We start from the raw sequence: 23,937 nt of genomic DNA, 5'->3' as shown, positions 1-23,937 counted from the left end.
TGCATAGGCAGCGTTTTTTGTCTGCACCCATCCATCCTCCCACCGCTGGGCGGAGGCTGCCTGCCTGGATGGATCTTGTCAGCTTGGGCACTGCTGGTTTTTCTCCCACTGAGCCTTTTCTTACGCCCGCCGCCTGGTTGGCTGCACAGCTTCGGCTTCTAATGCCTTTTCTTATCTCTTTATAAACATACACCTGGTTGCCTTTTTGATTTTGCATCACTGGGCAGGCTAAAAGCTCCCCTTCCAATGCCGCTTGCTTAAGACAGGGTCCCATAGCTGTAGTGTATGCCTTGTCTTTTTTCTTATTTATTGGAGGAGGGGGCTCAGGCAAAACCTCCCTTTCGTCTTTGTTATTTTGGCCAGGTAATAGTGGGCCTGAGGGACTCAGGGGTGGTAAAGTAGGTGATGGTTCTTTCTCCTTCCCCTTTTTAGGCTCTTCTGTGTATAATGGGACCAGAGTCACCCTCACTAAAGCCCATAGCATTAAAGATTATACTGGGACCCGTTGCTCTTGCGCATGAGGTGAGGGGATCGAGACCATCCTGGCTAACACGGTGAAACCCCATCTCTACTGAAAATACAAAAAAATTAGCTAGGTGTGGTGGCAGGTGCCGGTAGTCCCAGCAACTCAGGGAGCTGAGGGAAGAGAATGGTGTGAACCCAGGAGACGGAGCTTGCAGTGAGCCGAGATCGCGCCACTGCACTCCAGCCTGGGTGACAGAGCGAGACTCTGTCTCAAAAAAAAGAAAGAAAGAAAGAAAGAAAGAAAGAAAGAAAGAAAGAAAGAAAGAAAGAAAGAAAGAAAGAAAGAAAGAAAGAAAGAAAACAACAACAACAACAAAAAGATTTCTTCCCACTTGATCCCAAAGCTCTAAGTCTAGCTTACCTTCTTTCAGGAACCATGGGTTAAGTGATACAATTTGCATTAGGTCCCTTAATTGAGCCTGCAAAACCGAGGCTCCAGTGGCTTTAAGCAGCTGTTTGAATGCTTTTAGATACTGCTTCTGTTGTGCTGATAAGTGTTGTCCCGAGATAAAACCCTACCCTGAACAATTCCGTCGAACTTGGAGATCCCAAGCGGGCACCGATGACCTACTGACCTACTGACTTATCGACTTACTGGCTTACCAACCGCACAGTCTTCACCTTCATTTTCAAGGGTTCTGTCGTGATTATTTGCAGCTATACCTCAGACCTGGGCACCAACTTGCTAGGTCCTGGAGTAAACAAGCTATTTTTTTATTTATTTTATTTTTTTATTTATTTATTTGTTTACTCAGGACGGCCTGTGTAAACAAGCTATTTAGATAAACACCTCTACATTCCTGTATATCTATGCCCTAAGCTTTTAAGATAATTCAGCTACCTTCAGCCAAACATTTTACTGAAGCCATGCATATCCCCAGACTTCCAGGAAGGTTTGTGATTATTTCCTATAACTATCTTTACAATTTTTCTTCTAAAATATTTCCCACAACCTTGACTGAAGTGCTACAGCTGAGAAGACAAGGAAGGGCATTATATAAGCAAGAATAAATTAGAACAAATTTGGCCATAAGAAAGTAAAATGGCCCCGGAGCAAGATGGCTGAATAGGAACAGCTCCAGCCTCCAGCTCCCAGCACAAGTGACACAAAAGACAGGTGATTTCTGCATTTTCAACTGAGGTACTGGGTTCATCTCACTGGGGAGTTTCGGGCGATCGGTGCTGGTCAGCTGGTGCAGCCCGACCAGTGAGGGCTGAAGAAGTTCGAGGCATCACCTCACCTGGGAAGTGCTAGGGAGAAGGGAATCCCTTTAGAAACTGAGACACACAACACCTGAAAAATCAGGTAACTCCCACCCTAATACTGTATTTTACCAAGGGTCTTAGCAAACGGCACAGCAGGAGATTATATCCCATCTGGTGTGAGGGTCCCACGCCCATGGAGCCTCCCTCATTGCTAGCACAGAAGTCTGAGATCTAACTGCAAGTCAGCAGCGAGGCTGGGGGAGGAGCACCCGCCATTGCTGAAACTTAAGTAGGTAAACAAAGCCTCTGGGAAGCTTGAACTGCGTGGAGCCCACCGCAGCTCAAGGAGGCCTGCCTGTCTCTGTAGACTTCACCTCTGCAGACAGGGCATAGCTAAAAAAAAAGGCAGCAGAAACATCTGCAGATGTTAATGACCCTGTCTGACAGCTTTGAAGAGAGCAGTGGCTCTTCCAGCACAGAGGTTGAGATCTGAGAACAAACAAACTGCCTGCTCAAGTGGGTCCCTTGTTATGCCTAGACTGTTTATTCCCTGAAGAAGACCACCAGAGTCCAGAGTCAAAGCTAAGCAGCAAGGATCTTTATTACAGGTTCGAACCCGGAACTCTCCCTCGCTCGTAGAATGAGACGGGCAGAAGAGCTCCCCCACCGAGTCCTGAACAGCGTTATATAGTCTAAGGAGAGTGGGCATAGAATCATTATACAGATTAGATGTATGATTGGCTGGAGTTTGAACAAAGCGATTTGGCAAACTATGATTGGTTCCCGCCATTTCTGATATTTCAGTTCAACCTTTGAGGCGGAAGAGCAGTTTTACACAAAGGCAGTTAATTATATTGCGTCAGGTTGCACAACCAGTTTATGGCTATCTTACTTAAACACACACCTAGTTTATGGCTATGTTACTTAAACACATCTTGTGACCTGGCCTCAGAAAGAAAAACAGGTACTTACAGAACTTACAAAACCTCTGGTACGTGCAGAGATTAGAAAGCAGAACAAAGGGTTTAGCAATAGGGTGTATCGGGGGGAAGGGTACGCATTTTTGTGTCTTTGTGTCCTTTCATTTCCCCCTCTCATAAGTAACTGGACATCTAATCTTGGATTTTTGAAGTTTTACAATGCAACTTCACTTTCTGGGTGTAGGAGAGGCTGGTGATGGCTACGGAGGACCATGAGTTGAATTGTATCAAACCTCTCTCTGACAAATTGTAAAATTTTATTTATTACACAGGGGCCTATGGTGAACAGAAGTAATAAGGACATTAGGGGGCCTAAAAGGGCGGCCAGAAGGGAAAACATTGAAGAGTTCTACCAATTGTTAGCAGCTGTAGCGAATTGCTGCCTTTTCATTTCTAAGCTTAGTTTATGCAGACATTGGACTCTCTCTTCAACTAACCCTGATTCATTAATATAGAAACAGCATTCCTCTTTGAGGAACATACAGGTTCCTCTTTTTTCTGTGGTGAGCAGATCTAGGGCTCTTCTATTCTGTAAAGTTACCTGGGCCAGGGAAGTGAGTTGTCTCTGGAGGGATGCAAATGACTCGGCTGATGCTTCCATTGCCATGGAAAACTGTTGAAGTAACTTATCGTTTTCTATCATGGAGTGTTGTAACGCCCCTCCTGCTAGCCCCGCCGCGACGACAGAGGTGGTTAAGGATATTCCGGAAATTAGTGGTAGAAAAACTGCCCATCTATGTCGCGTAGTTTCAGTTGGGGCAGTCCCTGCCTAGCCTATAAACTCTGCCGGGATCAGCAGGGTCAGTCGGGGAACTAGTGTAATGGGGATACACAACTGTCTATCAGAGATGCTTTTGGACAGAGTTTTTAGCAGGGTCATATTACACCAGAAGAACACACCAGGGGGAGCACGTATGGGGCTATTAGGGTATGTAGCCGTCTGGTTGCAGAGGCTGCTACCAAATGCTGAATAACAGTAGGGGTATTTTTCCTTGTAAGGGTCACGATACAGGGCTACATCGGGTATTGCAACTGTTGATGAATTAGAGTCTGGCATATAGTTTGTGGGGGGGGAGGACAGGGGAACAGCGGTTAATGGTGGTCTTCTTAGGGTGGCACACATAAAGCAAGAGGACAGGTCACCTAAGCCGGTGAGGTTGGCGACTGCTAGCCTTTCCTGTAGTAGGGTTAGCCAAGAGAAGGGCTGCAAGTCCTGTGATAGCTTAGTTTCTTGTCTGTGGATCTGTGTATGGATTAAGGGTTGAATCTGGACTAGACTTCGCCACAAATATAAGTGGCTACTGGGCCAGGTACTAGTTGATGAATAGTACACGCCTCCGTGTTGCGGGGTTGTCTACCAAGAGTCCTACGGGTCTCTAATTATCTAAGTATAGGTGACTGGAGACTCAGTTTGGTAAAAATACCACCTTTGTTGTTCTGTCCAGTATCGGACAGAGTGCATCGTACAGTAGCTGTATGGGCAACCTGCACTCTGGTGCCACCAATAATTTTTACAATTATATTCAGTCTGATCATACTTAAAACAGATCATGGGTATTGCTGGTTGGGCAATCTGGAACTTAGTGAAATTGAGGTAAACTATAGTATTACACCCGGAGGGGGGGTAGTCTGCGCTAGCTAGCAGTTTACCTGCCTGGGGGGTTTCCCCGGGGTGAGTTTTGTTCTCATAGAGCCAGAACCTCCAGACATAGGGATTAGATGGCGCAGCAGTGAGGAGAGTCAGATGCATAAGGCATAAAAGCATAGGTAAGCTAGACATGGTTACGGCTATGGGGATGACGGCGCAGGGTTAGCTTTAAGGGATTGTTCTTAGCTTTGTCTACAGTCCATGTAACCGGTGCTCTAGACGGCATGAGAAGGTCGGATGCTGGGTCCACTGGTTTGACGTGTGTGCAGTGGATTCACGAAGTGATGCTTTCTACCTTGAGAGTGGTGGGAGTAGTCAGGAGTACTTGCAGTGGTCCTTTCCACCTGGGTTGAAGAGTTTCTTGCCGGTGGCGCTTGACTAGGACCTAGTCTCCTGGCTGGAACGGATGGGACGTCGGCGGAGGTCCTGCTTCATACAGTTCTCGTAGTCTGGGCTAAATTTCCTGGTGAATTTTCTGTAAGGCTTCTAAGGAGAACAAGGGCTCAGAGACATTTTCAGTCTCAGGTTTGAGTAAGTCATCTTTTAGACTTGGGACCAGGGGTGGGGGTGTGCCATACATGATTTCATATGGTGTGAGGCCTAGTCTGTAAGGGGTATTTCAGGCCTGGAACAGAGTGTAGGGGAGAAGTACTACCTAATTAGTGCCAGTCTCCATGGTCAATTTAGTTAAGGTCTCCTTTAGAGTCCGATTCATCCTTTCTACCTGTCCTGAGCTTTGGGGCCTATAAGCACAATGTAATTTCTAATTTGCCCTAAGAATGGAAGCCAAATCCTGACTTACCTTAGCAACGAAGGCTGGTCTATTGTCTGACCTTATTTGGACAGGAAAGCCATACCTGGGGAGGATTTCTTCCAAAATTTTCTTTGCTACAACCTGAGCAGTTTCTCTCTTAGTTGGGAACGCTTCTGTCCATCCTGAAAAAGTATCTACAAAGACAAGTAAGTACTGATACCTATATTTTCCAGGCTTTATCTCAGTAAAGTCTATTTCCTAATAGATGCCAGGCCTAGTTCCTCTACTCTTAATTCCTGCAGCGGTCTGGGTTTGGGGGCAAGCGTTGTTCAGTTGGCAGGCTTTGCAATTTGTTGTGACATCGCTGGCCAGTTCAGCTATGCACCTGATTCTGAACTTGGCGTGCCTGATTAAGTCTATCATTCGCCGGGCACCCAGGTGGGTTGTCCGGTGGATATGTTCTAACACCTACCATCCTAGTTTTTCTGGTAGGATGGTCTGGTCATTTATATCAGTCCACCACCTATTTTGAACCTGTTTTAGGGGAAGCATGTCTATCCATTCGCGATCCTGTTTGGTATAGTTGGGAAAACATGGCAAATTTCATGGGCCAGGACCAGGGAGCTGGAGCGCGAGGAGCTGACTGGGAGATTTTGCTATGCTCCTTGCGGTTTGGTCAGCTAAGAAGTTGCCTCGAGCAATTGGCGTAGTTGGTTTCTGATGCCCACGGCAATGTACGATAGCCAATTTCTTTGGTTTCTACAAAGCAGCTAATAAAGCTAGGATCTCTTGCTTGTTTTTTATTTCTTTGCCTTCAGCTGTTAATAGTCCTCTCTCTCTGTAGATGGCCTCATGTATGTGCGCAGTAGCGAAAGCATAGCAGCTATCCGTGTATACTGTTAGTTTTTTCTCTGCCCTTAGGGTGAGGGCCTGTGTGAGTGCTATCAGTTCGGCTCTTTGGGCCGATGTCCTTGGAGGCAAGGGTTCGGCCCAGATTACCTCAGTCTCTGATGTTACAGCCACTCCTGCATACCGCTGGCCTTGGTGGACGTAGCTGCTGCCATCAGTGAACCAGATGAGTTCTGTGTCTGGGAGCGGACGATCTTGCAGGTCCTCCTGCACCTCATGTATCTGAGCCAGTATCTCAGTGCATTCACGGGATGGGGCGTCCAAATCTGGATTTGGCAGCAGTGAAGCAGGGTTTAAAGAGGCTGGGGGCAGAAAAGTTATTCTGAGGGGGTTTAACAGCAGTCCTTGATAGTGGGTGAGCCGAGCGTTACTTATCCATCAGTCCGGCGGCTGCCGGAGGACGCCTTCAATGGCATGCGGGGTTATAATGCACAACTCTTGCCTTATGATAAGTTTATCAGCATCCTGGACCATTAGGGCGGTCGCCGCGATTATCCGGAGGCAGGGTGGCCAGTCAGCAGCCACCGAATCTAATTTTGTGACAAATAGGCAACTGGCCTCTGCCAGGGGCCTAGGTACTGTGTTAACACGGCTTTTGCAACACCTTTACTTTCATCCACGTATAAGTGGAAGGGCTTGGAGATATCAGGGACCCTTAGCGCGGGGGCCAATAACAAGGCAGTTTTGATTTGTTGAAAGGCCAGCTCAGCCTCTTCCGTCCAATTGAAGGGCTGCCGTTCCTTTGTTGCCTGGTATAGGGGCTTGGCTAACTCAGCAAATCTGGGTATCTATAACATACAGAACCTTGCCGACCCCAGCAATTCTCTTACTTGCCGTGTCGACTGGGGTCTAGGGATGCGTAGGACTGTTTCCTTTCGGGCTTTGGTTAGCCAGCGTTGCCCCTTTTTTAATAGGTACCCCAGATAAGTTACCTCCGACTTGCAGATCTGAGCCTTTGTTGCTGAGGCTCAGTAGCCTAGCTCCTCCAGAGTCTTCAAGAGGTCCTGAGTCTCTTGAACACAAGTTTCCGGGGACCTGGCCGCTATGAAGAGATCATCAACATATTGCAAAAGAGTTATTTCAGGGTGTTGCCGCCGGTACTTACTTAGATCTTCATGAAGGGCTTCATCGAACAGGGTTGGCGAGTTCTTGAACCTTTGTGGCAGCCGGGTCCATGTTAGTTGACCGTTGATGCCCCTCTCAGGATCCGTCCATTGAAATGCAAAGAGTTCTTGACTTTTGGGAGCCAGAGGAAGGCTGAAGAAAGCATCTTTTAGATCAAGAACGGTATACCACTGTTTTTCGGGATGTAAGGCACTCAGAAGGGTGTATAGATTGGGCACAGTGGGATGTATGTCCATGACCTTTTTATTAACTTCTCTTAAATCTTGTACTGGCCTGCAGTCCGTACTGTTGGGTTTACGAACAGGTAACAGTGGAGTATTCCAGGATGAGTGGCAAGCCCATAGGACTCCTTGGTCTAGGAGTCGGCAGATATGGGGTGTAATTCCTTCTTTTGCCTCCAGGGGCATAGGATATTGCCGAACCCGAACTGGGTCCGTCCCTGGCTTAACTTCCACAAATATGGCAGGTCAATGTTTAGCTAGCCCTAAGCCCCCAGTTTCTGCCCACGCTTCAGGGAAACACTGGAGCCAAGAGTCAATTTCCTGATCGGGGAGCTTTTGCTCTTGATGGAGTCTGTACTCATCTTCTAAGATGACAGTCAGGATAGATATTGGCCTGTTTTGGGAATCAGTTATCTTGGGCCCTTCTGGCTCAAAGTGGATTTGGGCCCTTATTTTTGTCAGTAAGTCCTTCCTTAGTAGTGGGCAGGGGCTCTCTGGGATGACTAGGAAGGAATGGGAGACTTTTCCCGTTCCTAAGTCTACAGTCCTCTGGGTTGTCCAGGGGTATTTTTTGATGCCTGTGGCCCCGTGCACCCAGGATGTTTTCTTAGACATTTTTCCAATAGGTTTGGTTAGGACTGAGCGTTCCGCCCTAGTATCGACCAAGAAGCAAACTGGGGACCCCTCCACTTGCAAAGTTACCTTGGGTTCGGGGAGGGGGTCCGAACCCTGTCCTCCTTAGTCGGAATCCTGGGTAACGAGTACGGAGGTTGGGTTAGCTGGTCTCCGTTTCTTTGGGCAGTCTTTAATCCAGTGACCACGTTCCTTGCAATAAGCACACTGATCCTTTTCTAATCCTTGCCTAGAGCCTTGCTTTTTCTGCTTTCCGCTTTGGCCATTCCCTGCCTGGGGGAAAGCTGCTACTAAGACTTTGGTCATTTCTTTGGTTGCCTTGAACTGTTTTTCTTCTGGAGTATCCTTATTATTATAAACTCGCTGGGCCATCTGAAGGAGGTCCTGAATCTGCTTTCCCTCTAAACCTTCTAATTTCTGGAGTTTTCTTTTAATATCTGGTGCTGCCTGGTTTACAAAGGACATTACTACTGCTGCCTGATTTTCCGGTGCTTCCGGGTCCATAGGGGTAAACTGTCTGAAACCTTCCATTAATCGCTCTAAGTATACAGCGGGGCTTTCTGTCTTACCTTGTAACACAGAATATACTTTAGCCAAATTAGTGGGCTTGAGAGCTGCAGCCCGGAGACCCGCCATTAGAGTCTGACGGTAAATGAGCAGTCATCCTTTACCTTCTGCCATGTCTTAGTCCTATCTGGGCCGGGTCAAAGGAAAAGCCGCGTTAATGAGGTCAGGATTTGCAGTTGGCTGGCCGTCATCTCCTGGAACCAGCTTTCTGGCCTCAAATTGGATTCTTTCCTGCTCCTCCGTTGTAAACAGGATTCGGAGGAGCTGTTGACAGTCATCCTAGGTCGGCTGGTGAGTAAACATGACACTAACAGCGAGGTTAGATCCTTGGGATTGTCTGAGAACCGAGCATTTTGGGACTTCCAATTGTATAAATCACTAGTGGAAAAAGGCCAATACATGAGACGGGAGAGCCTGGTATCATCGAGCGATCCTATTTCTCTGAGAGGCAGGGCTACAGTGGAGTCAGGGAGTCGGGAAGCTTGGTCCTGCTGTACGCGGCCTCGCGTTCGGCCGGCCGGCCCCCCTGGGTTACTTTTGCTTTTGGCCGCTTCTGCTTCTCGGTTTCCCTCTATGGAAGCACTACCTTGGGGGACTGGGTCCTGCGGGATAAGGTGCGGATATGGTGGGGGAAGTGTGGGTTCTAACGTTAGGGGGTCCTGGCTGTCTGGCAGCACAGGGGCCGAGGGAGCAGAGGGAGTCCTTTGTCTTGTAGGTCGCGTTACTAGGACCTTGCAAGGCTCAGGGATGAATGGAGTTACCTAGGGCGGTGGATTTTCCACAAGATCCTGCCACACTAGAATATAAGGAATTTGATCAGGATGTCCTGACAGCCCTGGCAGGAAAATCTTACTTTTTACCTTAGTAATAATAGAGAGACAGAAAGTTCCTTTGGAGGGCCACCTTACGCCGAAAGAGGGCCACTCCGAATGGCAGAAACTAACTAGCTTTCCTTTCTTTAGTTCTACGCTTCAGTTACGCCCCCGAGCCTTCACATCTTTGAAATTGGTAACTAGGAGTGAGAGCGGCGTGCTCTGGTTGTTGCCTATCTTTGGACTGCTCCTACAAAGAGAAGGAGGGACGAAAATGAGTGTGAAGCAGAGGGGAGTATCCGACAGGTCCGGTCCTGGAAGGGGAAGAAAAGGTTTTATGTTTCGTTTTGGACTTACACTTAACACTTAACAATAGCGGACAGACAGTGATTAACGATGAGCCTTCGCGAGCGCGCGTCGGACTTCCGACCTGAGTCAGACGGGGCAACCAAGGATGCAGGCCCCCAGATGGGCACTGGGGGACGTCTCCCACCAGTCCCGAGTGGCTGTCTTCTAGCACGTCCGCCAAGACCATGCCACTTACAGAACAGACCAATACAGATTACAGATTATGGATTTCATGAAATTTCAGGGAGACAGACAGAGACAAAGACAGAGACAGTGACAAAGCCGGCTTACCTACAGATTAAGATCCATTGACTTGGGGGTCTGGTGGGCTTGGGGGAAATCCCGGACGAGCCCCCATTTGTTATGCCTAGACCGTTTATTCCCCGAAGAAGACCACCAGAGTCCAGAGTCAAAGCTAAGCAGCAAGGATCTTTATTACAGGTTCGAACCCGGAACTCTCCCTCGCTCGTAGAATGAGACGGGCAGAAGAGCTCCCCCACCGAGTCCTGAACAGCGTTATATAGTCTAAGGAGAGTGGGCATAGAATCATTATACAGATTAGATGTATGATTGGCTGGAGTTTGAACAAAGCGATTTGGCAAACTATGATTGGTTCCCGCCATTTCTGATATTTCAGTTCAACCTTTGAGGCGGAAGAGCAGTTTTACACAAAGGCAGTTAATTATATTGCGTCAGGTTGCACAACCAGTTTATGGCTATCTTACTTAAACACACACCTAGTTTATGGATATCTTACTTAAACACATCTTGTGACCTGGCCTCAGAAAGAAAAACAGGTACTTAAGGAACTTACGAAACCTCTGGTATGTGCAGAGATTAGAAAGCAGAACAAAGGGTTTAGCAATAGGGTGTATCGGGGGAAAGGGTACGCATTTTTGTGTCTTTGTGTCCTGTCACCCTAACCCCAGAGTAGCCTCACTGGGGGACATCCCCCACTAGGTGCAGACCAACACCTCACACCTCACATGGTGGGATACAGCCCTGAGACAAAGCTTCCAGAGCAAGAATCAGACAGCAGCAATCGCTGTTCAGCAATATTCTATCTTCTGCAGCCTCCGCTGCTGATACCCAGGCAAACAGGGTCTGAATGGACCTCAAGCAAACTCCAGCAGATCTGCAGCTGAGGGTCCTGACTGTTAGAAGGAAAACTAACAAACAGAAAGGACACCCACACCAAAACCCCATCAGTACCTCACCATCATCAAAGACCAAAGGCAGATAAAACCACAAAGACGGGGAAAAAGCAGTGCAGAAAAGCTGGAAATTCAAAAAATCAGAGTGCATCTCCCCTTCCAAAGAAATGCATCTCATTGCCAGCAATGGACAAAAGCTGGACAGAGAATGACTTTGACCAGTTGAGAGAAGAAGGCTTCAGTCGATCAAACTTCTCAGAGCTAAAGGAGGAACTACATAACCAGCGCAAAGAAACTAAAAACCTTGAAAAAAGAATGGATGAACGGATAACTAGAATAATCAATGCAGAGAAGACCTTAAAAGAACTGATAGAGATGAAAACCATAACACAAGAAATACATGACAAATGCACAAGCTTCAGTAACCAACTAGATCAACTAGAAGAAAGAATATCAGCGATTGGAGATCAAAGGAATGAAATGAAGTGAGAAGAGAAGAGTGGAGAAAAAAGAGTAAAAAGAAATGAACAAGCCTACAAGAAGTATGGGATTATGTGAAAAGACCAAATCTACATCTGATTGGTGTGCCTGAAAGTGACAGGGAAAATGGAACCAAGGTGGAAAACACTGCAAGATATCATCCAGGAGAACTTCCCCAACCTAGTAAGGCAGGCCAACATTCAACTTCAGGAAATACAGAGAACACCACAAAGATACTCCTCGAGAAGAGCAACTCCAAGACACATAATTGTCTGATTCCCCAAAGTTGAAATGAAGGAAAAAATGTTAAGGGAAGCCAGAGAGAAAGGTCGGGTTATACACAAAGGGAAGTCTATCAGACTAACAGTGGATCTCTCAGCAGAAACTCTTTAAGTCAGAAGAGAGTGGGGCCAATATTCAACATTCTAAAAGAAAGAAATTTTCATTCCAGAATTTCATATCCAGCCAAACTATGTTTCATAAGTGAAGGAGAAATAAAATCCTTTACAGACAAGCAAATGCTTAGAGATTTTGTCACCACCAGGCCTGCCTTACAAGAGATCCTGAATGAAGCACTAAACATGGAAAGGAACAGCTGTTACTAGCCATTGCAAAAACATGCCAAAATGTAAAGACCATCGATGCTAGGAAGAAATTGCGTCAACTAAGGAGCAAAATAATTGGCTAATATCACAATGACAGGATCAAGTTCACACATAGCATTATTGACCTTAAATGTAAATGGACTAAATGGTCCAATTAAAAGACACAGACTGGCAAATTGGATAGTCAAGACCCATCAGTTTGCTGTATTCAGGAGACTCATATCACATGCAGAGACACAAATAGGCTCAAAATACAGGAATGGAGGAAGATCTACCAAGCAAATGGAGAACAAAAAAAAGCAGGATTGCAATCCTAGTCTCTGATAAAACAGACTTTAAACCATCAAAGATCAAAAGAGACAAAGAAGGCCATTACATAATGGCTTCCAATCAATAGAAAAAGAGGGAATCCCCCCTAACTCATTATATGAGGCCAACATCATCCTGATACCAAAACCTGACAGAGACACAACAAAAAAAGAGAATATTAGACTAATATCCCTTATGAACATCGATGCAAAAATCCTCAATAAAATACTGGCAAACCGAATCCAGCAGCACATTAAAAAGCTTATCCACAATGATCAAGTGGGCTTCATCCCTGGGATGCAAGGCTGGTACAACATACACAAATCAATAAACGTAATCCAACATATAAACAGAACCAAAGACAAAAACCACATGATTATCTTAATAGATGCAGAAAAGGCCTTTGACAAAATTCAACAGCCCTTCATGCTAAAAACTCCCAATAATTCAGTTTTGATGGAATGTATCTCAAAATGATAAGAGCTATTTATGACAAACCCACAGCCAATATCATACTGAATGGGCAAATACTGGAAGCATTCCCTTTGAAAACTGGCACAAGACAGGGATATGCTCTCTCACCACTCCTATTCAACATAGTGTTGGAAGTTCTGGCTAGGGCAATCAGGCAAGAGAAAGAAATCAAGGGTATTCAGTTAGGAAAAGAAGAAGTCAAATTGTCCCTCTTTGCAGATGACATGATTGTATATTTACAAAATTCCATCATCTCAGCCCAAAATCTCCTTAAGCTGATAAGCAACTTTGGCAGTCTCAGGATACAAAATCAATGTGCAAAAATCACAAGCATTCTTACACACCAGTAACAGACAAACAGAGAGCCAAATCAGGAATGAACTTCCATTCACAATTGCTTCAAAGAGAATAAAATATCTAGGAACCAAACTTACAAGGGATGTAAAGGACCTCGTCACGGAAAACTACAAACCACTACTCAGTGAAATCAAAGAGGGTACAAACAAATGGAAGAACATACCATGCTGATGGAAAGGAAGAATCAATATCATGAAAATGGCCATATTGCCCAAGGTAATTTATAGATTCAATGCCATCCCCATCAAGCTACGAATGACTTTCTTCACAGAATTGGAAAAAACTGCTTTAAAGTTCATATGGAACCAAAAAAGAGCCCGCATTGCCAAGACAATCCTAAGTCAAAAGAACAAAGCTGGAGGCATCACGCTACCTGACTTCAGACTGTATTACACGGCTACAGTAACCAAAACAGCATGGTACTGGTACCAAAACAGAGATGTAGACCAATGGAACAGAACACAGCCCTCAGAAATAATACCACACATCTACAGCCATCTGATCTTCAACAAACCTGACAAAAACAAGAAGGGGGAAAGGATTCCTATTTAACAAATGGTGCTGGGAAAATTGGCTAGCCATAAGTAGAAAGCTGAAACTGGATCCTTTCCTTACTCCTTATAAGAAAATTAATTCAAGATGGATTACAGACGTAAATGTTAGACCTAAAACCATAAAAACCCTAGAAGAAAACCTAGGTAATACCATTCAGGACATAGACATGGGCAAGGACTTCATGTCTAAAACACCAAAAGCAATGGCAACAAAAGCCTAAATTGACATATGGGATTTAATTAAACTAAAGAGCTTCTGCACAGCAAAAGAAACTACCATCAGAGTGAACAGGCAACCTACAGAATGGGAGAAAATTTTTGCAATCTACTCATCTGAAAAAGGGCTAATATGCAGAACCTACAAAGAACTCAAAAATTTACGAGAAGAAAGCAAATAACCCCATCAAAAAGTGGGCAAAGGATATGAACAGACACTTCTCAAAAGAAGACATGCATACAGCCAACAGGCACATGAAAAAATGCTCATCATCCGTGGCCATCAGAGAAATGCAAATCAAAACCACAGTGAGATACCATCTCACACCAGTTAGAATGGCGATCATTAAAAAGTCAGGAAACAACAGGTGCTGGAGAGGATGTGGAGAAATAGGAACACTTTTACACTGTTGGTGGGATTGTAAACTCGTTCAACCATTGTGGAAAACAGTATGGCAATTCCTCAAGGATCTAGAACTAGAAATACCATATGACCCAGCCATGCCATTACTGGGTAAATACCCAAAGGATTATAAATCATGCTGCTATAAAGACACATTCACACATAAGTATATTGCGGCACTATTCACAATAGTAAAGACTTGGAATCTACCCAAATGTCCATCAGTGACAGACTGGACTAAGAAATGTGGCACATATACACCATGGAATACTATGCAGCCATAAAAAAGGATGAATTCATGTCCTTTGTAGGGACATGGATGCAGCTGGAAACCATCATTGTCAGCAAACTATCACAAGAACAGAAAACCAAACACCACATGTTCTCACTCATAGGTGGGAATTGAACAATGAGATCACTTGGACTCTGGAAGGGGAACATCACACACCGGGGTCTATTATGGGAAGGGAGGAGGGATGGCATTGGGAGTTATAACTGATGTAAATGACAAGTTCATGGGTGCTGACGAGTTGATGGGTGCAGCCCACCAACATGGCACAAGTATACATATGTAACAAACCTGCACGTTGTGCACATGTACCCTAGAATTTAAAGTATAATTTTAAAAAAGAAGAAGAAAGAAAGAAAAAGAAGAAAGAAAGTAAAATGTTGGTCAGGTCTTTCAACACAGATCAAAATAAAAGGAGATTAGGGCCATGCTATGAGGACATTGAATGGCAGACCACATAATGGGAACATCATCCTACAGATAAGAGGAGTCACTGTAAAGCTTTGAGAAGGTCACAAACATGACAAACAGCATTTCCAGGAAGATTACTCTGACCAGTATTAGGCAAGATAAGTTGGGAAATGATCTTCAACTATGGAAACTTAATAGAAATATCTAAATGGTCTATGTTTCTTTTCTTTACTTTTCATGTTTAATTTTGAAATAATTTCAGACTTTCAAAAATGTTCCAAAATTAGGCAAAGTCCTCATATGCTTTTCATTCAACTTCCCCAAATATTAACATTAAAGATATGCACCTAATAATCAAAATCAATAAATGATTATTAACGCTATAAAATGAATGCCTGTACAGACCTTATCCAAATCCCCTCTATCTTCTGACTAATGTCCTTTTTCTGAACCAGGATTCAATCTAGTATCACGTATTGCTCTTCATTGTACTGTTCTCTCATTTCCTTTAATCTGGGAAAGTTAGGATTTACCTTTAAGAGTTTCACATATTTGAAGAGTATTGGTTACTTATTTTGTAGAATGACCCTCAGTTTGGACTTTTCTAATATTTTCTCATGATTAACCTCAGATTATACACTTTGTACAAGAATACCACAAGGATGGTGCTGCACCTTCTCCATCCATTATATTAGAATGGCCTAAGATGTCGTTATCTCTGATTACTGGGGATGTTAACATTGATCACTGGGCTAAAGTTCCTCCACTGCAAAATGACCCTTTTTCTTGAAAGCATTTTTAAACAAAAAATCCCCGGGCCATACCATACATCAGTCAAATCAGATATACTTGAGGGATGGTACAGGCATTGGTAGGCTTTAAATGCCCTAAAAGTAACTCTAATCAGTATCCAGAATTGCAAAACTATGGCTTAGACAGTGAAGATTAGAATCCTGAAAATCAGCTAGGAGACCATTCCTAAGGCTTCTCTTTAAAATTAAAAAAAAAAAAAAAAATCTAATTCTAAACAAAAGCAAATACATCTAGATTTTGGCATGGACATATGGTAGAGAAATAGAGGAAAAATAGAAATCACCTGATGGGGAAAGAGATGAGTGAGTAGACTGCAGTCCAATTAAACAAACAAACAAACAAAAAAGGCAGAATCAGGTGTGATGACACTTGCTTGTAGTTCCAGCATTTAGGGATTGAAAGTGGACAGATCACTTGAGCCCAAAAGTTTCAGACCAGCCTGGGATTTCACCAGCCTGGGTGAAATCCCATCGCTACAGAAAGAAACACAAAAACTTAGCTAGGCATGGTAGCACGTGCCTGTGATTCCAGCTACTCAGGAGGCTGAAGCAGGAGGATCGCTTGAGCTCACAAGGTTGAGGCTGCAGTCAATTATGATCTTGCCACTGTACTTCAGCCGGGGTATGAGAGTGAGACACTCTTTTTATATTTAAAAAAAAATAACAACAACAACAGTAAAAGTAATGTTCTAACGTCAGATCTAGTACAAAAACTGCATATCATTCTGTGATGTTTAGATGCTATAATTAAAATACAATATGGAGGTGTTTCCATATGAATAGCTGAAAGATTCTATACTTTTTATGTAGCTGCATCATATTCTATTGTGTAGATATAAGGTAACCTCTTTAAATAGCATTGTGCTGGTGAAAGTCTAGGTTATTCCCCATATTTTGCTGTTAAACAAACAATACAGTGAATAACCCTGAATACGTGTCATTTTTTATGACTGGGACTGTAATAAATTTTTCCCAGTAAAGTTTGGGAGGCAAAAAAATGTATTTTTTAAATTTTCACATGCATTAAGAAATTTTACTCTACAAGGTTTGTACATATTTTTATGTTCCAAAAAAAGTAGGGGAGGGTAATATCACCTCAGTTGCTCTCACACAAAGGTCCTGAGTGACAGGACCTTTAGGGACACAGGCACAGGGCCATATCCCTGGTGCCCACACAGGGCAGGGGCATCTGGATCCTGGGAAGCTCCTGGAAAGATGAGGGTGCCCTCTAGAGGACACGCTGCTAAGGATCAGAAAGGGGCCAAGGAAATCAAGAGATTACAGCAGGTCTTAAATTAAGGGCAAGTTCAAGAGGAGGGCATTAAGGTTCCAGGAGCAAGCTGAGGTGAGAAAGTGGTAGAGACTGATTAAAGGAGAAGGTAAAAACCTCCAGGGAAGCTAGGGGAGGCATATCAGGGCTCTCCACTCCTCCTCAGCATTGAACTTTGTAGTGGTCATGCTGGTGGGGCTCTGTGAGCTCTAGAATGTTCAGCACTCTCTGGGGACTCTACCCACTCAAGGCCAGAAGGACTCCCTCCCCCAGCTCTGACAACCAGCAATGTCTCCAGACTTTGCCAAATGCTTTTCCCAATGAAAAAATTGCCCCTGGCAGAAGCATTAATCTTCACTAATCTATAAAAGCAAATCACCACTAAAATCCATCACCTCTTGGTAGAAGAATTACAAGTGTGAGAGGGGTAAAATGGAGGTCTTCAATATCTACTGAAATGATTTTCACTTATTCAGAAATTTGATGTCCCAGAAGGCATGTTTAGAGGTGATGCTGCATGGCTGCCTGTACCTCACAGCAGAAAGGGTAGGGGTTTTCCAAGGGTCTGTAACCGTGAACCGGAAAGATCTGTAACTACGAAAGGGAATGACACCCACTGGGTTACATTAAAAAGTAGGATGTAGGGAATTCTGTAGATATTGGGAGGAAAAAATACACAACATAAACCCAAACCCCATTCTGATTCTCTCACTATCTTAGGGCTATCTTGGCTATCTATGAATGGTAGCATAGGGATTTTTGTATATTTTCAAAATTGTATACTGTTGGACCATTTTTAAAATAGGAATAAATCCCAAACTGGACCAAGTAACTGGACACTGCTGGAATCTCACTTTTGGCCAGGAGAGCTGACAACATCCTGCTCCTCCTGGCCTGGACACTGTCTGACTCAGGGACTTAAATGCTCTCTTATTATGGAGAAAGAGGATGTTTTGAATATTCTCACCATTCACACATTCACCTTTCACACCTGTCGACCTCTCAAACCTCTTGCCCACTCTTGGATTTCATTCTAAATTTACTGAGCTCTATTCATGTCCCTTGTGCATTCCAATATGTGGTGGGTCCAGCTGGTGGCCTCTGCCCACGATTTTGTAAAAAAAAAAAAAAAAAAGACGCTCGAAATGACTTTCCCTGATACCTCCTTGAACTGACCTCCACCTGCAGCCCCATGATCATACCAGCAGCATTTGGACACTTTTTCTGGTAATCAGATGCTTTCCATCTCTCATTAGGAAATGTGACTCTCTCCACCCTGCATAAAGATTTCCCAGTAGAAGTGAACACAGAGATACTGCCTGTGTGTTCCCAAAGAAAACGATTTCTCTAAGAACATGTGAAAGCTGCAATTATAGAAAAGACCACCTAAAACATATTTTACATAGATGATTCTCACCATTCCTTTAAGAGATACATTGTAAAACATGACATTAATAATTATTTGAGAAGAATAAAGCAAGCATACTGTTTTCTTAAATTAATTTTAATAAGGTGGTTCCTCCCATGTGCCCAGGCTGGGCCTCTGAACAAAATTCTCCATCTTCAGTGGCAATGCCTGAGAGGACGACATGGACTTAGGCCTGATATGCAGCCATTCCTGTCTACCCTGACCCTGATGCAGGACAGTATCAGTTCAGGGCCCACATCTCCTGCTGAAGAGCTGAGAGAGAAAATGGAATATCCAAAGCCTCTTACCTTTTTCCAGTCCACTGCAGTGGGTAACAGTGTAGTCCATTTGCCCCTGAGGACACTCACTTGCTGGTCTTTGGCTTCTAAGAGTCAGACCTCATTGGCTTCTCTGTGTCCTGGCTGCTTTCACTCTGCTGAGCCCTGCTCTTTCCCATGGGGGTCACTCTCCTGTCAGGCATGTCCTCCAGCTCCAGCTGATAGGTCAGCCAACCCAGAACCAAGAGAAGGAACAAAGATTTCAATATCTAGTATGTCCAGCAGAGATGTAACCTGTACAAAAAAATAAAGAAGTAGAGATGCACACAACTCCCTTGACAACATTTTGTCCCAAAGCAATGTCTTCTGTGCCCCTCATTAAGAAGCTCACTGTCCCTCACCACATGGGCAAGTGCTTCCAGGGTCTCTCAGTTCCTAACGGGAGGCAACACACATTTTAACACAGTATCTCAGCAATGGAAGTGGTGATAATTTAACTACTTTGATAAAGTTCCTGAAAATCTCTAGACTACAAAATTTTCCTCCGAAAGAAGACAGAAAACGCTTTCCCAATTGCAAAACATTGGCCTCCTTGCTTTTCAAAAAAGTACCCTTGAAAGAGTCAAAGCAATTTTGCCAAAATAAATTGCAGAAATTGAACTTTCTTTTTTGAAATCTCACAAAACATTACAACTATTAAAAACAGAAGCTGCTGGCATAAGAATACAAATAGAAACCAAAGGGATAGAATTGAGAGTCCAGAAATAAACCCTCACCCTTATAGTTCATTGCTCTTGCATAAGGGTGTTAAGATAATTTAATGGAGGAACAATCCTCCTCTCAAATATCGGTGCAGAAAGAACTAGATAACCATATGCAAAACAATAAACTTACAGAACTATACTTCCAACCATATCAAGCAATTATCTAAAAATGGATCAGTGAGTTAATTATAAGATCTATAACCATAAAAACATCTTAGAAAAAGACATAGGGGTAAAACTTAATGACCTCAAATGTGCCATGGATTCTCAGGTATGACTCAAATGCATGAGAAACAAAAAGGAAAAATAGATAAATTGGGCTAAAGATGTAAGCCTTTTATGCATCAAAAGTATTATCAAGAAAATAAAAAGAGCAAACACAGAATGGGACATAATAGTTGCAAATCACTCAGACAATGGTTTCATGCCCAGAATATATAAAGAACGGCTACAACTCAATAACACAAAGACAAACCCCCCAATTTATATAAATGGGCAAAGGACTCAAATAGACATTTCTACAAAGAAGATATGCAAATAATTAAGAGGGACATGAAAAGAAACTCAACATCACTAGTTATTAGGAAAATACAAATTCAATGTCACAATGAGATACCACACTACACCTACAAATATGGCTACCATTATTTTAAAATGTTAAATAACAAGTGAAAGCATTATGTAGAATTTGGAATCCTCATACATTGCTGGTGAGGTTATAAGAAGGTACAGCCACCAGGAGAAACAGTTGTGCTGTTCCTCAAGAAGCTAATCATAGAATTCTCATGTGAAACAGCATCCATTCCTGGATATGTACCCAAAGACTCAAACAGGTACTTACATAGGAATGCTGATTGCAGCATTACTCACAAAAGATAAAATATGAAAACAATCCAAGTGTTCATCAACACATGAATAAACAGATGTGGTCACACATACAACTGAATGTTAATCTGCCATAAAGAGGAATGAAGCTCTGACATCCGCTGGAACATGCATGGACTTTGGAAATCTTATGCTAAGTGAAATATGTCAGAAACAAAATAGCATATATGTATAATTCCATTTATATGAAACATCAAGAATAGGCAAATTCATAGAGACAGAGTAGAGGTGATCAAGGTCTAGGGTGGAAAATACAGGGAGTTATTATTTTTTAAAAGATACAAAGTTTCAGTTTAAAATGATAACAATTTTCTAGGAAAAATAGTGGTGATGGTAACTGAACACTCTGCATGTAGTTAATTCCACTTGAGTGCACATTTTAAAGTGATTAAAATAGCAAATTATTCACAGAACTGTGAAAAATCAATTTCTATTATTTAATTCACCCTGGCTAAGGTGTTTGTTATGGCAGCTGAAGCCCATGAATATATCATCTGACCCAGTGTTTTCCATGAATCGTATCAGTTTTTCAATCAAGTTAACTGGAAGCTGTGGGGAAAAGAAAGATCAGACTGTTACTGTGTCTATATAGAAAGAAGTAGACATAAGAGACTCCACTTTGTTCTGTATTTGAGATGCTGTGATCCTATCTCCAACCTTGTCCTTGCAAGAGACATGTGCTATGGTGACTCAAGGTTTAAGGGATTTGGGGCTATGCAGGATGTGCTTTGTTAAACAAGTGCCTGAAGGCAGTATGCTGGTTAAAAGTCATCACCATTCTCTTAATCTCAAGTACCCAGGGACACGTACACTGCCAAAGGTTGCAGGAACCTCTGCCTAGGAAAGCTAGGTATTGTCCAAGATTTCTCCCCATGTGATAGTCTGAAATATGGCTTCGTGGGAAGAGAAAGACCTGATCGTCACCCAGCCTGACACCCGTGAAGGGTCTGAGCTGAGGAAGACTAGTGTTAAGAGGGAAGAAGGCCTCTTGGCGGTTGTTGGCGCTTGAGATAGAGAAAAGCATCTGTCTCCTGCCCATCCCTGGGCAATGGAACATCTCGGCGTAAAACCCGATTGTATGTTCTGTTTACTGAGAAAGGAGAAAACGGCCTTAGGGCGAAAGGTGGGACTTGCTAGCGCAATGCTGCTCTTTATGCACTAAAAAGGTTTATGGAGATGTTTACATATGCATATCAAGGCACAGAACTTTTCCTTAAACTTATGTCACAGAGATCTTTATTCACACGTCTTACTGCTGACCCTCTCCCTACAATAATCCTATTATCCTGCTACATCCCTTTTTCTAAGATGGTAAAGATAATAATCAATAAATACTAAGGGAACTCAGAGACCAGTGCCACCGCGGGTCCTCTGTATGCTGAGTGCCAGTCCCCTGGGCCCACTTTTTCTTTCGCTATACTTCATCTCTGTGTCTCATTTCTTTTCTCAAGTCTCTCGTTCCACCTAACGAGAAACGCCCACAGGTGTGGAGGGGCAGGCCACCCCTTCAAAAGCTCCTGTGCCCAGCAGAACCAGAGGTCCCAAAACAAGAGCTCCAGCAGGGGCTCAACCAGCACAGGTCCCATAGGGCAGCCTCGATGTCAGGCTATGGATGGCATGTGAGGCTACAGTGATACAACCACAACATGAAACTGTAAGTCCCTGCTCCCCTTCCATTGATCCTCCTGCCCTGCTGCTCCCTCTTCTGCTCCAAAGCCCATGTGCAGTGCTCAGCCCCAGACATCACTGCCCCCAGGGCATACACAGTGCCGCCTAGAAACACAAACTCACAGAAGGTGACGAAAATCTGCCTTTGGGACATCCCATTGTGAAAGCAGGAGAACAGTGAACGTAGAGTCACAGAGACTGGGACTCACGGGGCTGGAAGGTGATGGAGCTGTAACATAACATATGGGTGACCTCATGTGAAATGTGCAGATCCTTGTGGAATAAAACACGCAGCCTGGCCTGGGACTTCGGCCACCCACACTTCCCTTCCAGTCCACCAGAGGGCGGCAGAGTCCCTCCCAGCCTGGAGCCTTCCCAGGGGATGCCGACCTCCCTCAGCAGAACCCAAAGCGGAGAAGAGTCCACCCTCACCAGGGTCACCTAGGCCCAAGTCCTCAGGGCCCTCCATGCTCCCAACACGGACTTTGTCAGCTCCTCCCTGACCTGGTAGCCGCCAACCTAACACCACTCCCTCTGCAGGCAGCTCCTGCCCCACACACCTGCTCCTTCCCTGGGATCAGCTAAAAAGACATCTCCCATTGCAGCGCTGGTGCACACGACGCCACACTGGGCGCTTTCCCCTCGTGACCTCCCTCCATCCTCATCAACTCTTTCTGTCACTGCTCCCTAAACGCCCGCCCGTGCTCCAACTGTCCTGTTCTCTGGGGCATCCCAGGCCAACCCTAGCGCTGATACAGAACAGCGGCTGCCTGAGGACCCACAGCCTCCCTGGGAATCAGTCAGGCACCCTGTGACCTGTCTGCCCGCTGCACCCCGTGGGGCGCAGAGCGCGTGTGATGGTCACGCACAGGCACCATCCAGGATGTGGCCTCCTACCCCCGGCTGTCCCTTGGGAAGACAGACGTCTCCTGTGTCCCTGCTGGGAGAAGGAGGTATTATTGCTCTTTGCTCCCAGTACACAACTCACACCCAGCCACCCTCTCAGGGGTGAGCAATGTCCCTCTAAACAGGATCTCTGGCGACTGCCTGTTCCTTCTTTACAGAGAGCAGCTTGGCTATGTCAAAACCCTCAGGACAGACCCCTGGGTATGTCAGCACATGGAGGGCTGAGCCCATCATGACCACGGAGTAAGTTGGGATGAATCTCTCCAGCTCTGAACCCCTGTTCTGTCCCAGGCTCCCCTTCCTGCGTCTCAACGAGCCATGTTCCACGGGGTTCCTGGGTAACTCCCCACTTCCTCCTGCACCACCATGGGGAACGTGTGGTAATTACAGGACACTCAGATGGGGAGAGACGAGACGACACCAAAAATGGTCAGGAAGAAATGAGAAACCCTGAGCCCCAGCTCAGCCACCAGTCTCCAGGGAGCAATAGAGTGACTAAAACTGTCCTTTGACCATGGAACTCACAGCCCCCACTGAGCAACCAGCACAGGCCTCTCCTCCCAAGAGACATGAGAGATTCACCCTGCACGCCTCCAGGAAGGACACTTTCCTCTGGGACACCCAGGTCCTGAATGTTCATCCTTGGAAGCTGCAGCCAAGCTAGACACAATTAGAGAAAGGAAGGGTTCCTGTCATCAGCCAACACACAACTCACCCACAGCACAATGGGGTGTCCCTGTGACAGGGACCTGGTGCAGCTCCAGCCTCCTGCACTGAAGGGGAGAGCCAGATGGGGAGGAAAGAAGGCAAAGGGCGTGAATGTGCACCCCAAGCCAGACCCATGGGGACAGCAGGAGGCTGAGGCCCAGGACTGTGCTTGCCCAACCTACAGGGTATGTGTGTGACTGTGTGTCTCTTTTGTGTGTGTGTGTGTGTTTCTGCACATAGTGTGTGTTGAGGTTTGGT

This window comes from Macaca mulatta, chromosome 19, assembly GCF_049350105.2.
Source record: "Macaca mulatta isolate MMU2019108-1 chromosome 19, T2T-MMU8v2.0, whole genome shotgun sequence".
Taxonomy (NCBI): Eukaryota; Metazoa; Chordata; class Mammalia; order Primates; family Cercopithecidae; genus Macaca; species Macaca mulatta.
The sequence above is the reverse complement of the archived record's forward strand: the minus strand, read 5'-3'. Positions refer to the sequence as shown.